General features: G+C 40.4%; 1 protein-coding gene across 3 annotated transcripts in view; it reads right to left on the reverse strand.

Annotated features, from left to right (window-relative positions):
• The window catches only part of LOC141503012 (A-kinase anchor protein 17B-like), a 73,978-nt gene extending 62,215 nt beyond the window's left edge, over window positions 1-11,763 (reverse strand). The window contains exons 1-2 of one of the 3 annotated variants that reach the window (XM_074208085.1): window positions 11,636-11,763; window positions 10,122-10,281 (exon numbers count right to left, since the gene is read on the reverse strand). The gene's annotated coding sequence lies outside the window, so the exon portion shown is untranslated. Of the gene's footprint in view, window positions 1-10,121; window positions 11,076-11,635 lie in introns of those variants that run through there. The other 2 variants (XM_074208086.1, XM_074208084.1) reach the window with 2 other exon arrangements.
• Window positions 11,764-13,163: the final 1,400 nt, after the last annotated feature.

Here is a 13,163-nt window from a genome sequence, read left to right on the forward strand (position 1 = left end):
TCCTCAGACATTTAATAATTTCCTAGCTGCAAGGCCTTGGGCAAGCCACTTAACCCTGTTTGCCTTGAAAAAACCTTTAAAAAAAAAGAAAAAAAGTTGTACATGTACAATCATGCTTCACATATTTCCACATTAGTCATGCTGTGAAAGAGGTATGAGAACTAAGGGGAAAGAAAAATCTTAAGAAATCAAGGAAAAACATAAATTTTAAAAAATGAACATTGTATGCTTTGGCTTGCATTCAGACCGAATAGTTTTGTTGTGGGGTGGTGTTTCTGGCTGTGAATGGCATTTTCCACAACAAGTCTCTGAAGAGTGGATGAAGAACAATTCCAAAGGACTTTTGATTGACAATGCTATACAAAGGGAAAAACTATAGAGTCTGAATGCAGACCAAAGCACGTTATTTTCACTTGTAAAAAAAATTTTTTTTATGTTTTTCCTTTCTTTCTGATGGTTTCCCAACTTAGTTTTTTTTTTTTTTTTGGTTTTGTTTTTTGCAAGGTAATGCTGTTAAGCGGCTTACCCAAGGGCACACAGCTAGGTAGTTATTAAGTATCTCAGACCACATTTGAACTCAGGTCCTCCTGACTCCAAGGCCAGTGCTCTATCCACTGTGCAACCTAGCCTCCCACCCTCCTTAGTTTTAATTCCTTTTTCACAACATGATTAATATGAATATATGTGTAACACAGTTATACACATATAACCTACATTAGATTGCTTTCTGTGGTGGGGAGGAAAGGGAAGAGAGGAAGGGAGAAAAATGTGAAGTTCAAAACCTTGCAAAAAATACTGTTGAAAACTATCTTTGCATGTAATTGGAAAAATAAATTTTATTTAAAATTTAAAAGTTGGGGTGGCTAGGAGGAGCAGTAGATAAAGCACTGGCCCTGGAGTCAGGAGTGCCTGAGTTCAAATCGAGCCTCAGACATTTAATAATTACCTAGCTGTGTGGCCTTGGGCAACCCACTTAACCCTGTTTGCCTTGTAAAAATCTTTAAAAAAAAAAAAAAAAAGCTGTACATGTACAATCATGCTTCACATATTTCGACATTAGTCATGCTGTGAAAGAGGAATTAGAACTAATGGGAAAGAAAAAATCTTGAAAAAGAAAGGAAAAACATAAATTTTTAAAAATCAACATTGTATGCTTTGGATTGCATTCAGACCACATAGTTTTGTTGGGGGGGGGGGTGTTTCTGGCTGTGAATGGCATTTTCCATAACAAGTCTCTCAGGTTTGGATGAAGAAAAATTCTTTTTAAGGTTTTTTTTTTTTTTAATGATGAAGAACAATTCTAAAGGACTTGTGATTGACAATGCTATCCAAAGGGAAAAAAACTATAGAGACTGAATGCAGACCAAAGCACGTTATTTTCACTTGTAAAAAAATTTTTTTTTATGTTTTTCCTTTCTTTCTGATGGTTTCCCAATTTAGTTTTTGTTATTTTTCTGGTTTTGTTTTTTGCAAAGTAATGGGATTAAGTGGCTTACCCAAGGCCACAGAGCTATGTAATTATTAAGTGTCTGAGACCACATTAGAACTGAGGTCGTCCTGACTCCAGGGCTAGTGATCTATCCACTGTACTACCTAGCCGCCAAACCTCCTTAATTTTAATTCCTTTTTCACAACATGATTAATATGGATATATGTGTAACACCGTTATACACATATAACCTATATTAGATTGCTTTCTGTGGGGGGGAGGGAACAGAAGAGAGGAACAGAAAAAAAATGTGAAGTTCAAAATCTTGCAAAAATATTGTTGAAAACTATCTTTGCATGTAATTTGAAAAATAATTTTTTTAAAATATTGAAAAGTTGGGATGGCTAGGTAGCGCAGTAGATAGAACACTGGTCCTGGAGTCAGGAGTACCTGATCAAATCCAGCCTCAGACCCTTACACCCCACTATGTAGCCTTGGGCAAGCCACTCAAACCTGTTTGCCTTGGAAAAACCTTTAAAAAAAAAGAAAAAAAAGTTGTACATGTACAATCATGCTTCACATATTTTCACATTAATCATGCTGTGAAAGAGGAATTAGAACTAAGGGGAAAGAAAAAATTTTGAGAAAGAAAGGATAAACATAAATTTTAAAAAAATAAACATTGTATGCTTTGGATTGCATGCAGACACCACGGTTTTTTGTTGGGGGGGGGGCGGTGTTTCTGGCTGTGAATGGCATTTTCCATAACAAGTCTCTCAGAATTGGATGAAGAAGAATTCTTTTTAAGGTTTTTTTTTTTTTTTTTAATAATGAAGAACAATTCTAAAGGACTTGTGATTGACAATGCTATCCAAAGGAAAAAAATATAGAGTCTGAATGCAGACCAAAGCACGTTATTTTCATTTGTAAAAAAATTTTTTTTATGTTTTTCCTTTCTTTCTGATGCTTTCCCAACTTAGTTTTTTTTTATTTTTTTGGTTTTGTTTGTTGCAAGGTAATGGTGTTAAGGGGCTTAGCCAAGGCCACACGGCTAGGTTATTTTTAGGTATCTGAGACCACATTTGAACTGAGGTCCTCCTGACTCCAAGGCCAGTGCTCTATCCACTGTGCTACCTAGCCTCCCACCCTCCTTAGTTTTAATTCCTTTTTCACAACATGATTAATATGGATATATGCGTAACACAGTTATACACATATAACCTACATTAGATTTCTTTCTGTGGTGGGGAGGAAAGGGAAGAGAGGAAGGGAGAAAAGTGTGAAGTTCAAAACCTTGCAAAAAATACTGTTGAAAACTATCTTTGCATATAATAGGAAAAATAAATTTTATTTAAAATTTAAAAGTTGGGGTGGCTAGGAGGTGCAGTAGATAAAGCACTGGCCCTGGAGTCAGGAGTACCTGAGTTCAAATCCAGCCTCAGACATTTAATAATTACCTAGTTGTGTGGCCTTGGGCAACCCACTTAACCCTGTTTGCCTTGCAGAAATCTTAAAAAAAAAAAAGAAAAAAAGTTGTACATGTACAATCATGCTTCACATATTTCGACATTAGTCATGCTGTGAAAGAGGAATTAGAACTAATGGGAAAGAAAAAATCTTGAAAAAGAAAGGAAAAACATAAATTTTTAAAAATCAACATTGTATGCTTTGGATTGCATTCAGATAACATGGTTTTGTTGGGGGGGGGGGGGGGTTCTGGCTGTGAATGGCATTTTCCATAACAAGTCTCTCAGGTTTGGATGAAGAAGAATTCTTTCTAAAGTTTTTTTTTAATGATGAAGAACAATTCTAAAGGACTTGTGATTGACAATGCTATCCAAAGGAAAAAAATACAGAGTCTGAATGCAGACCAAAGCACGTTATTTTCACTTGTAAAAAAAATTTTTTTTATTTTTTCCTTTCTTTCTGATGGTTTCCCAATTTAGTTTTTGTTATTTTTCTGGTTTTGTTTTTTACAAGGTAATGGGATTAAGTGGCTTACCCAAGGCCACACGGCTAGGTAATTATTAAGTGTCTGAGACCACATTTGAACTGAGGTCCTCCTGGCTCCAGGGCCAGTGCTCTATCCACTGTGCTACTTACCCGCTCACCCTCCTTAGTTTTAATTCCTTTTTCACGACATGATTAATATGGATATATGTGTAACATAGTTATACACATATAACCTACGTTAGATTGCTTTCTGTGGTGGGGAGGAAAGGGAAGAGAGGAAGGGAGAAAAATGTGAAGTTCAAAACCTTGCAAAAAATACTGTTGAAAACTATCTTTGCATATAATAGGAAAAATAAATTTTATTTAAAATTTAAATTTGGGGTGGCTAGGAGGCGCAGTAGATAAAGCACTGGCCCTGGAGTCAGGAGTACCTGAGTTCAAATCCAGCCTCAGACATTTAATAATTACCTAGCTGTGTGGCCTTGGGCAACCCACATAACCCTGTTTGCCTTGCAGAAATCTTAAAAAAAAAAAAGAAAAAAAGTTGTACATGTACAATCATGCTTCACATATTTCGACATTAGTCATGCTGTGAAAGAGGAATTAGAACTAATGGGAAAGAAAAAATCTTGAGAAAGAAAGGAAAAACATAAATTTTAAAAAATGAACATTGTATGCTTTGGCTTGCATTTAGACGCCATAGTTTTGTTGGGGGGGGGGGTGTTTCTGGCTGTGCATGGCATTTTCCATAACAAGTCTCTGAAGATTGGATGAAGAACAATTCTTTTTAAGATTTTTTTTTAATGGTGAAGAACAATTCTGAAGGACTTGTGATTGACAATGCTATCCAAAGGAAAAAACTATAGAGTCTAAATGCAGACCAAAGCACTTATTTTCACTTGTAAAAAAATTTTTTTTAAGTTTTTCCTTTCTTTCTGATGGTTTCCCTCCTTAGTTTTTTTTTTTGGGGGGGGTTGTTTTTTGCACTGTAATGGGGTTAAGTGGCTTACCCAAGGCCACAGAACTATGTAATTATTAAGTGTCTCAGACCACATTTGAACTGAGGTCCTCCTGACTCCAAGGCCAGTGCTCTATTCACTGTGCTATGTAGCCGCCCATCTTCCTTAATTTTAACTCCTTTTCTCACAACATGATTAATATGGATATATGTGTAACACAGTTATACACATATTACCTGTATTAGATTGCTTTCTGTGGCGGGGGAGGGAAGAGAAGAGAGGAAGGGAGAAAAATATGAAGTTCAAAACCTTGCAAAAAATGTTGTTGAAAACTATCTTTGCATGTAATTGGAAATTTAAAATATTTTTTAAATTTAAAAGATGGGGTGGCTAGGTGGTACAGTAGATAGACTACTGGCCCTGGAGTCAGGAGTACCTGAGTTCGAATCCAGCCTCAGACATTTAATAATTACCCTGCTGTGTAGCCTTGGGCAAGCCACTCATCAATCCTATTTGCCTTGGAAAAACCTTTAAAAAATAAAGAAAAAAAGTTGTGCATGTACAATCATGCTTCACATATTTCCACATTAGTCATGCTGTGAAAGAGGAATTAGAACTAAGGGGAAAGAAAAAATCTTGAGAAAGAGATGAAAAACATAAAATTTAAAAAATTAACATTGTATGCTTTGGATTGCATTCAGATAACATGGTTTTGTTGGGGGGGGGGGGGTTCTGGCTGTGAATGGCATTTTCCATAACAAGTCTCTCAGGATTGAATGAAGAAGAATTCTTTTTAAGGTTTTTTTTTTTTTTAATGATGAAGAACAATTCTAAAGGACTTGTGATTGACAATGCTATCCAAAGGAAAAAACTATAGAGTCTGAATGCAGACCAAAGCAAGTTATTTTCACTTGTAAAAAAAATTTTTTTTATGTTTTTCCTTTCTTTCTGATGGTTTCCCAACTTAGTTTTTTTTTATTTTTTTGGTTTTGTTTTTTGCAAGGTAATGGTGTTAAGGGGCTTAGCCAAGGCCACACAGCTAGGTAATTATTAGGTATCTGAGACCACATTTGAACTGAGGTCCTCCTGACTCCAAGGCCAGTGCTCTATCCACTGTGCTACCTAGCCGCCCACCCTCCTTAGTTCTAATTCCTTTTTCACAACATGATTAATATGGATATATGTGTAACACAGTTATACACATATAACCTACATTAGATTGCTTTCTGTGGTGGGGAGGAAAGAGAAGGGAGGAAGGGAGAAAAACGTGAAGTTCAAAACCTTGCAAAACATACTGTTGAAAACTATCTTTGCATGTAAGAGGAAAAATAAATTTTATTTAAAATTTAAAAGTTGGGGTGGCTAGGAGGAGCAGTAGATAAAGCACTGGCCCTGGAGTCAGGAGTACCTGAGTTCAAATCCGGCCTCAGACACTTAATAATTACCTAGCTGTGTGGCCTTGGGCAACCCACTTGACCCTGTTTGTCTTGCAAAAGTCTTTAAAAAAAAAAGAAAGAAAAAAGTTGTACATGTACAATTATGCTTCACATATTTCCACATTAGTCATGCTGTGAAAGGGGAATTAGAACTAATGGGAAAGAAAAAATCTTGAGAAAGGAAAAACATAAATTTTAAAAAATGAACATTGTATGCTTTGGATTGCATTTAGACGCCACAGTTTTATTGGGGGGGGGGGGGGTGTTTCTGGCTGTGAATGGCATTTTCCATAACAAATCTCTCAAGATTGGATGAAGAAAAATTCTTGTTAAGGTTTTTTTTTGTGATGATGAAGAACAATTCTAAGGGACTTGTGATTGACAATGCTATCCAAAGGAAAAAACTATAGAGTCCATATGCAGACCAAAGCACGTTATTTTCACTTGTAAAAACAAAATTTTTAAGTTTTTCCATTCTCTCTGATGGTTTCCCTCCTTAGTTTTTTTTTTTGGTTTCTTTTTTTCCAAGGTAATAGGATTAAGTGGCTTACCCAAGGCCACAGAGCTTTGTAATTATTAAGTGTCTGAGACCACTTTTGAACTGAGGTCCTCCTGACTCCAGGGCTAGTGATCTATCCACTGTACTACCTAGCTGCTCACCCTCCTTAGTTTTAATTCCTTTTTCACAACATGATTAATATGGATATATGTGTAACACAGTTATACACATATAACCTATATTAGTATATTAGATTGCTTTCTGTGGGGGGGAGCGAATAGAAGAGAGGAACCAAAAAAAATGTGAAGTTCAAAAATCTTGCAAAAATATTGTTGAAAACTATCTTTGCATGTAATTGGAAAAATAATTTTTTTAAAAATTTAAAAGCTGGGGTAGCTAGGTGGCGCAGTAGATAGAACACTGGCCCTGGAGTCAGGAGTACCTGAGTTCGAATCCAGCCTCAGACATTTAATAATTACACCCTGCTGTGTAGCCTTGGGCAAGCCACTCAACCCTGTTTGCCTTGGAAAAACCTTTAAAAAAAGAAAAAAAGTTGTACATGTACAATCATGCTTCACATATTTCCACATTAGTCACGCTGTGAAAGAGGAATTAGAACTAAGGGGAAAGAAAAAATCTTGAGAAAGAAAGGATAAACAAATTTTAAAAAACAAACATTGTATGCTTTGGATTGCATTCAGACACCATGGTTTTGTTGGGGAAGGGGGGTGTTTCTGGCTGTGAATGGCATTTTCCATAGCAAGTCTCTCAGGATTGGATGAAGAAGAATTCTTTTTAAGGTTTTTTTTTTTTTAATGATGAAGAACAATTCTAAAGGACTTGTGATTGACAATGCTATCCAAAGGAAAAAACTATAGAGGCTGAATGCAGACCAAAGCACATTTTTCCACTTGTAAAAAGATTTGTTTTATGTTTTTCCTTTCTTTCTGATGGTTTCCCAACTTATTGCCAATAATTTTTTAAAAAAATTGAAAAGTTGGGGTGGCTGGGTGGCGCAGTAGATAGACTACTGGCCCTGGAGTCAGGAGTACCTGAGTTCAAATCCAGCCTCAGACATTTAATAATTTCCTAGCTGTGTGGCCTTGGGCAAGCCACTTAACCCTGTTTGCCTTGAAAAAAAACCTTAAAAAAAAAAAGAAAAAAAAGTTTAACATGTACAATCATGGTTCACATATTTTCACATTAGTCATGCTGTGAAAGAGGTATTAAAACTAAGGGGAAACAAAAATCTTGAGAAAGAAAGGAAAAACAAATTATAAAAAATGAACATTGTATGCTTTGGCTTGCATTCAGACACCATAGTTTTGTTGTGGGGGGGTGTTTCTGCTTGTGAATGGCATTTTCCATAACAAGTCTCTCAAGAGTGGATGAAGAACAATTCCAAAGGACTTTTGATTGACAATGCTATCCAAAGGAAAAAAAGTATAGAGTCTAAATGTAGACTAAAGCACTTATTTTCCCCTGTAAAAATTTTTTTTTTATGTTTTTCCTTTCTTTCTGATGGTTTCCCTCCTTAGTTTTTTTTTTGGGGGGGTTGTTTTTTGCAAGGTAATGGGGTTAAGTGGCAATTCAAAACCTTGGAAAAAATATTGTTGAAAAGTATCTTTTCATATAATTGGAAAAAAAATTTTTTTAATTTAAAAGTTGTGGTGGCTAGGTGGCGCAGTAGATAGAGCACTGGCCCTGGAGTCAGGAGTACCTGAATTGAAATCCAGCCTCAGACATTTAATAATTACCTAGCTTTGTGGCCTTGAGCAAGCTACTTAACACCACTGCCTTGCAAAAACCTTAAAAAAAAAAAAAGAAAAGAAAAGAGAAAAATAAATAAAGGCTTCCTGATTATTTCAGGAGAAACTAGTACTTGGGCAAGGTTCTTATGGAACCTAGAAAAGAAAGAAGGGTTATAAAATTTATGTTATTTGACTGCTTTCATTATACTGAGCTTTAACTTCAAAAAAGAAATTAAGGTGGCTAGGTGGAGCAGTGGATAGAGCACCAGTCTTGGAGTAAGGAGTACTTGAGTTCAAATCTGACCTCAGATAGTTAATAATTGGCTAGCTATGAGGCCTTGGGCAAGTCACTTAACCCCATTGCATTGCAAAAAAAGTGCCTAAAATCTGAATGTCATCAAAAACTTTCTATTTTCAATTTTTCAAATTTTGTTTTACATAGTATGGGTTTCCCTCCATTTTGATTTGATTCTTCTTTTATAACTTGATTAAAATGGATATATGTTTAACATAGTTATACATGTATAACCTATATTAGATTGTTTTCTATGAGGGCAGGGGTAGGGAAAGGAGGGAGGGAAAAATGCGAAATTGAATACCTTACAAAAATGATTATTGAAAACTATCTTTGCATGTGATTGCAAAAATAATTGAATGTAATATTTTTTTAAAAAGTGACTGAAAAATAAAGTAAAAATCCTTCAACCAGACAGACAGAAATATCACACATATATCCAAACCTTCACCAAGGGACTTTTTGTGATAGCAAAGAACTAGAGAGAAAGTAGGTGTCCATCAGGTGGGGAATAGCTAGGCCTATTATGGTCCATGAATGCCATGGAATATCCTTGTGCCAATAAAAAACTATGACCTCGAAGAATTCAGAAAAACATTGGAAAGATTCACATGAAGTTGGGCAGCATGAAACATATACAATGAGAAAAATAGCAATAGAACAAAGAAAGAAAACTTAAGAATCACCAAGTTTGGCACCAGAGAAGAGTTCAAATGTTATTTATCTCTTTGCAGAGGTGGGTAACAGTAGTTACAGAATATTAACTGCAGTATGATATTCAGTCTAGTAATTGGCTTTGCTGGAGACTTTTTCCTTTCTAATCTGTATTATTAAGGGATGGCTTTCTGAGGAGAGAGATGTCTTTTTGGAAATTATGATGACAAACAAAAATTAATACTCTTGTGAATTATGGGCCAAAAAGCTGAATGGGGAATTTTCAAAGGAAGAAATCTAATGTCAAAAGACATCCATGGAAAAATAAAAACTTTTAAAAAAAATGCTATAGTATATATGTAGTATTATTTTTAAAACATAATTAGGGGTATATAATTCTGTCCATTTTCTTGTCTCTCTAAATAGGTTAGTTTGAGAGCACTGCTGTGGCTGTTTGCAAGGTAATATCAGTGGGATTCCATTGAGGCAAGTGAAACCCTATACTAATATATAGGAAAAGAAGGTTTTTGTTTGGGATGGTGTTTTTTGGTCGTTTATACAGACACAGATGGGGATAGAGTATAGAAGCAATTTTTTGCTGTTGCAAAATGGTCCATAAAAAAGTTAGTAAATTATTGCATGAGTCAGTCCGCAGCTTGCTAGGATAAAAGGGGTTGGGGGGAAAGTAAGGGAAAGACTGGAAGAGGATTTTCGGTGCTTTCATAGAAATGAACATTTTCAAAGTCACTACCCTCTATGACAATGTCAAATCACATTGTCTGCAGAAAAATTGCAAAGTTTCAGAATAGTACATATGAGAAACTTTTTTAATCTTTCTTAGGGTGTGGTGTACATGTGCCTCATTTCTGTCTGAGTGGAATACAAAAGGTCCTCTGCCTTCATGTAGTTTCAAGCAATTAAGAAACTCAAACTGCATTAAGACTTTTGGGACAACGTGTCTAATGCCTCTCTCCTGGTTCAATTTCCAAAAAGCTTAAATAGACAATCTCACAAAGCAACTCAACTACCATAGCCTTTAATTACAGGACTCTCTGGGATGCACTAAATGTGTCCTTGTCCTTTAGTCTCATGCGCTATTATAAATAAGAACTTTAAATTAAAAAAAATATTTTTAGGAAGATTACCGACACTTGAAGAACAGGATTCCACTGGTGAAGAAGGAAATGAGTGCTCAGAACTCTCTATTACTTTTTAAATATCAGCATTATGTGTCAACATATGTTCACAAAAGAAACTTCTCTCAACCTGAAGAGGCCATATGAAAGATGGTTGATAGGAATTCCACTGGAAAACAAAAAAAGAAATCAAGACAAACCCGTTTAATAATATGGGCTTTGAGTGGGTCGTCATCAGTCCATGTTTTTCTCACTTGAGAGAGGAATAATGTAAAAATGACACCAAAACGTCCATTACATCTTAAGACCTGCTATCTAGTTGAGATGAAAAACTCACAAAAGGAAAATAATGCAACAAAACGAAAGCTACTCCATGGTGGAGTCATAAGGTGCCAAGCAGAGGTTCATTCCTGTAATAGGTTTAAAGATATGCATGTGTATGTGTGTAGTGTGTTCATATATGTGCATGTGTGTATATGTGTCAAGTGACGGCTGTGTATATGTAGGTGTATGTGTGTCTGCCTAGCTATCTGTACATATATTCGTGTTTACATATAAAATCGCAAGAGTGAGATTATATGTTGGTGTATGTTTGTCTATGTATGTTTCTATATCTTTCTATTTACATATAAAATAGTAAGAGCAGAAACAAGGTGGGGAAAGGATAAGAAGAAGAAGAAATATTTCATCATGCCCTTTGGATGAAGGTTCCACTCAGCATCCCCTCTGTGAATTGTCCCCTCTCAAGTGAAAGCACAGGTAGCTAAAGTGGAGCATGGGCCCCTCGAGCGCCTTGCGCGGGTCTCCGTTTATTCTTCTGTGCAGGGACAGGGTCAGATGGGACAGAACCCACGGTCCCCTCTAGCGCTGCTTCTGAAGCTGCAAATGCCAGAGGCGAGGCTAAGAGCAACACTGCAAGCTTTGTTCACTACGAGTTCTAGGTTCTGCACGGCCAGAGCTGGCCCGGGCGAAACCTGGGTGAAAAGGAGGGCGAGCGGGCGAGCGCACTTCCCAGCGGCCACGAGCCAGGAGTTGTGCAGAGGGCCAGCCCGGTCTGACGCCCGGTCTGACGCCCGGCCAACTTTAAACTCACTGCAAAACAAATAGGGACCGGCTGAGGGCACGCACGTGCCAGACGCTCGGGGAATCTCTCCTGGCTCGCAACTTCTGGGAGCGTCGAAGTCGAGGAAGGCAGCGATGCTAGGCCGGCCGGGGGGGGGGCTCGAGACAAGTGCACAGCCATCTCCCTCGCCAGCGAGGGCGCCCCCGGAGCCAGACCTTGCGAGGAGCACCTGCTCGGAGGCTGGCTCCCCATCCCGAGCCCGCAGTCGAGCCGCGGCGGCCTCGGGGCTCGCCCCCTAGGGGCCGTGAGGGAGCCCCGGAGACCAAGCCCCCCCCCCCCCCCCCCCGCGCGCGCGCTCCCCGCACCGCGGGCCCGCTCTGCTCCACAGCCGTCCCACCCCACCGTGGCCCGAGGCTCGGGGACCGCGGGAATCAGGGACGGGCTGAGAATGGGGCGTTACCACAGATTCCGGGTTCCAGCAAGGCCAAGGGCAGGCGCCCTTGGGGTTCCCGCAGTCTCGCACCCTCGAACGCCACCGCGTCGGTGGCAGCAGCGGCGGCGGCGGCGGCGGCGGTGCTGGCGGCGACGGCGATGGCGGCGGTAGCGGTGCTAGAAGCGGCGGCGGCGGCGGCGGCGGCGGCGGCTGGGGCGGCGGAGGCAGCCCCGGCAGCCCCGGCAGCCCCGCAGCCCCGGCAGCCCCGCAGCCCCGCAGCCCCGCAGCCCCGCAGCCCCGGCAGCCCCGGCAGCCCCGGCAGCCCCGGCAGCCCCGGCAGCCCGGGCAGCCCCAGCGAGCTGAGCTGAGGCAGCGGCGGGAGTACCCAAGCTAATGCCTGCTGGCCACGCCCCCCTGCCCCCTGGCGCTCGCCTTCCACCCTCAGCGCGCACGCGCGCGCCTCTCTCTCACTCTCCCCGGCCACCCTAGCCTCTCAGCCAACCGCCCACCAGCTCCTTCTAGTAAGCCCTCTCCACCAATGGATGCTCGCTCGCTCGCTGCTCGCCCCGCCCAGTCTGTGCCGCGCGTCGGCGCAGCCGCCTGATTGGTCTTCGGTAATCAGTGGAGGCAGAAGACAAATCCCTCCCCCTAGACAGATCCTGGGCCAATAATCTCTTCTCACTGGCGATCTCAAATATCCCTGCCAATGATGCATGCAAAGTTTTGCCCGCGCTCGCCTTTTCCCTTTGCAAAGTGGCATACCATATTGGCATTGCATACTATTTGTAAACATTAGCGCAGCTGCCGCTGCTCCGCATGGGAGAGCTTTCTGCTAGGAGTAACGGTCTGAGTCCCCAGAGCCTTCGGCAGGGGTGAATAAATGAATGGACGACTCGCACGGCTTCACCCGAGAATGCTGAAGCGAGATTTGCGAGGGAGCCGAAGTCTCTCTGGCAATACTGTTAGAGCCGAAGTCTGCATGTGCCAGGGACTTCACCAAGTGCAGCACCCCATTTTACAAAGGGCGCAAACTTGCAGCCCAAAGAAGGAAAGGGATCTGAGCAGAGGGCACACTAAGAAGCACAAAAGCAGGATGATCTCCCAACTCCAGAACCAGTGCCAGGCTGCCTGCATTGGGGAAGGCAGAGAAGTCCCTGCAGAAAGGAGGAAGTGAAGAAAGAAGGAATGATAGTTTCGATCGATTCGGGACAACCGTAGAGATAGAGAGCAAGAGCCCCTAAAGCCCATCCCCCTGCCCCATCAAGTCAAAAGAAGAAGCAATCATCTCGGTTGACTCCCTCACCAATAAAGGGACATTAGCAGGACACACTTTTTGGAGAAAAAAATTTTTTCTCTAACCATATCTGTGAGTCTACTGATTTTACTTGGGAAAGAAAAACCCAGGAAACCCCTTTCACTGCAGATCAGCACCAGAAATTTGAAGTCTGAGAGACTCCCAGGGGCTCTGAGGCATTAAATATCTTAGCAGGAATCTCACAGCCACCCAGAGGACTAACTTGAACCCTAGCCTTGGGGACTCAGAGGTCCAGCCCTC

Source organism: Macrotis lagotis, chromosome X (genome assembly GCF_037893015.1).
Source record: "Macrotis lagotis isolate mMagLag1 chromosome X, bilby.v1.9.chrom.fasta, whole genome shotgun sequence".
Lineage (NCBI taxonomy): Eukaryota > Metazoa > Chordata > Mammalia > Peramelemorphia > Peramelidae > Macrotis > Macrotis lagotis.